The sequence below is a fragment of the Lissotriton helveticus genome, chromosome 9 (assembly GCF_964261635.1).
Source record: "Lissotriton helveticus chromosome 9, aLisHel1.1, whole genome shotgun sequence".
Lineage (NCBI taxonomy): Eukaryota > Metazoa > Chordata > Amphibia > Caudata > Salamandridae > Lissotriton > Lissotriton helveticus.
Genome location: NC_136070.1, coordinates 890,342,838 through 890,345,412, shown reverse-complemented (window position 1 = coordinate 890,345,412; position 2,575 = coordinate 890,342,838). Strand labels below are relative to the sequence as shown.

The following is a 2,575-nucleotide window of genomic DNA, read 5'->3' as shown; positions in this document are numbered from 1 at the left end:
TGTTCTGTCTGTGCGTACAGTGTGCTCCTGCAATATGTGGCCTCTGTGCTACATCGTGTATAAGGAAACCTGTATCAAGGGACGAGCTAAGTAATAGGATGATGCTACAGCAACATCTCAATGACTTTATGAATATAGACCTGGACTCAGATTAGCATGAGTATAGGTTATTGCCTATGTAAGGGCAAAAGGAGGGTCTGTGGCACTGAAAATTCTGGACCTGTGTCTAAAACATCGTCGTATCATGACGAATTTTATATCAGCAGACCGAGAATGACTAGTAGACTATGCACATTTTTATAAAAATAACATATCCTAGGCAACTAATAGGTCCTATATGGATAATAATTGCTATAGTGACACAAATACTTGTAGCCTTCCACAAATAACCCTCATGTAGTGCACTTCAAATACATGTACTGACAATAGACAACAAATTGATATTTATAATTCATTTATTAAAAGTATAAAATTTATTCAATCAAGGTTCAAACATAATAAAAAAGATTGTATTAGAAATTATTTATCCAAACGATCATATTTCAAAATGACAATCTTGTCAGTTTATATACACAGTTTTAAAAAAAAAAAAGATATTCAACAATACAACAATTCAAACAAGTGGTGTTAGCGATCTGTCTCTACGCGCGTTTCGGCGTATTCACGCCTTCTTCTGGAGAACCACTCGACTTTTCTAAAAAAGAACAAAATGTATGGATAACTCTGTTACAAATCTATGTTTACAGTTATTTGTGCACTACATTTACAATCTATCGGCTACATTTCTGAAATTTTCTAAGGCACATCGCTAAGGCTGTTGGCTGTTGTGGATCATATTTCAGTTTCTATTCCATGTATATTCATTTAAATCTCTAAACTTCATTATCACGATAGATAACTGATTATATACCCAGTGAGATATTACCTTGAGATGACTATTAGGGTTTCTGTAACCATATCAGGTTAGTGTCAGGCGTTTTTATAGCTAAATTTATCTATGGGTAGTTTTTGATATCTTTATATTATTTAGAATTCTTACCCCAGATACTTCTGTCGATCGATCAGGTTAGCACTAGGTTCTGGTTCTTTACACAGGTATATGGTGTAGCTGTTGTATCCTTTAGTGGGAACAATTACAGAGAGAGTGGGGATAAGGTATGGTACCCAGCAGATACATATGACTGCTTCTAATTTTAGTAGTTGTGTATTCCACCTTAACATCACAGGATTACCTTATCTGTGGCGCTTGCGCCACTCTGGATTATATTTCTTGATATTCCTATATTCGCCAGATGCGGTACGATTAGTCTATTTAGGTAGCGTTGTGCAGTATTATTTAAAGAAATATGCACTGCAAGGTAAAATATATTTAAGTTTAATATATTTTGCAATTACTTCTTCAGCATCAAATTACAATTGACTGTGCCCCATACTTAGGATAAGGGAATATATATGTTTCACTAACCAATTTTTAGATGATACCTTATAGTAGATGATATGGCTTCTGCATTCAATTTTCATAAAATTAAAACAAATACTTCATAGCACTAGATAAAATGGGTCCTATGGAAACACAAAAATAAGATAAGGCTTAAGTGTTCAAATCAGTTTGAGCAGTCAACACACTTATTAATTGAATTTTACTTCATTTGTGTGTTATATCACTCGATTCATTTTGTAGTATTACCTTTGTGATAGAGTGGTTTTATATTCCCAAAGGTGCTCGACGGAAAGGGGCTTGGATGACCTCCTAATCCTCGATTTGTTTCTAGAGTGGGAAAGATAAGATGCACACGCTGTGAGTTCGAACGCCCCATTCATGAAGCTGGGCATTCTGCGCACTGCATGGTTTCTCTAATCCTAAGCATTGCAATTACATATCTTTGACTGAGCATGCTATACTAGTCCCTGCCCGCTATTCCGGTTTCTAAGTTAGAGGGTACATTTTAATTTTGATGATTACCGGAGATAGAACTACCGGAGGCGTCCATAAGGTATTGCCTCATCTATATTTTACGTTTCTGTCTCTATTATTACGAACCTGCTCTCAACACGCTACTTGGTCTCTTACCTGCAGAAGTATTCTTGCGCGGCCTCACGTGGGGGTCTGTGGCGGTATTGTGCTGTCTTCTAAACTTGTTCTTTTTATAGTTTAGCTAAGTAGCGCCAGTCTTTAATTGATTAGTATTTCCGCCTAGTTTGTGGTGACGTTTGAAGGTTACGGTGGCTCTTAGTAGTCAATTGCAATTTCGATCGCTGTTGTGCCATCGAAATCAACGATGGACTATCGCGGTCGCCATATTGGACGGTGTTTCTCAGCGAGTTTGAAGATAATAGGGCTGTCTATTTGTTACTTTGGTCCCGATTCAGCTTGGACCTAAAGTATATATTAATTCCTTTATTCTTTATTCAGATGATTACTATATTGTGAGATCTTATCACTCTATATTGGTATTTTTAGACAAGATATTTTATTTTATTATTAATGACAGAGTGCCATTCCTCTCCTTTGATGTTAGAATTAGTTTAATTTATACCAATAATTGCAGCCAATTTTTATTTCGCATCCTTTGTT

General features: G+C 36.0%; 1 long non-coding RNA gene across 1 annotated transcript; it reads right to left on the bottom strand.

Annotated features, from left to right (window-relative positions):
* Window positions 1-639: 639 nt before the first annotated feature.
* LOC144783035 (uncharacterized) lies at window positions 640-2,145 on the bottom strand. Its single transcript, XR_013601367.1, has 6 exons — window positions 2,072-2,145; window positions 1,688-1,768; window positions 1,466-1,563; window positions 1,233-1,351; window positions 1,040-1,118; window positions 640-694 (listed from the first exon to the last, which is right to left on the bottom strand). It is a non-coding gene; the product is annotated as an uncharacterized LOC144783035 (long non-coding RNA).
* Window positions 2,146-2,575: the final 430 nt, after the last annotated feature.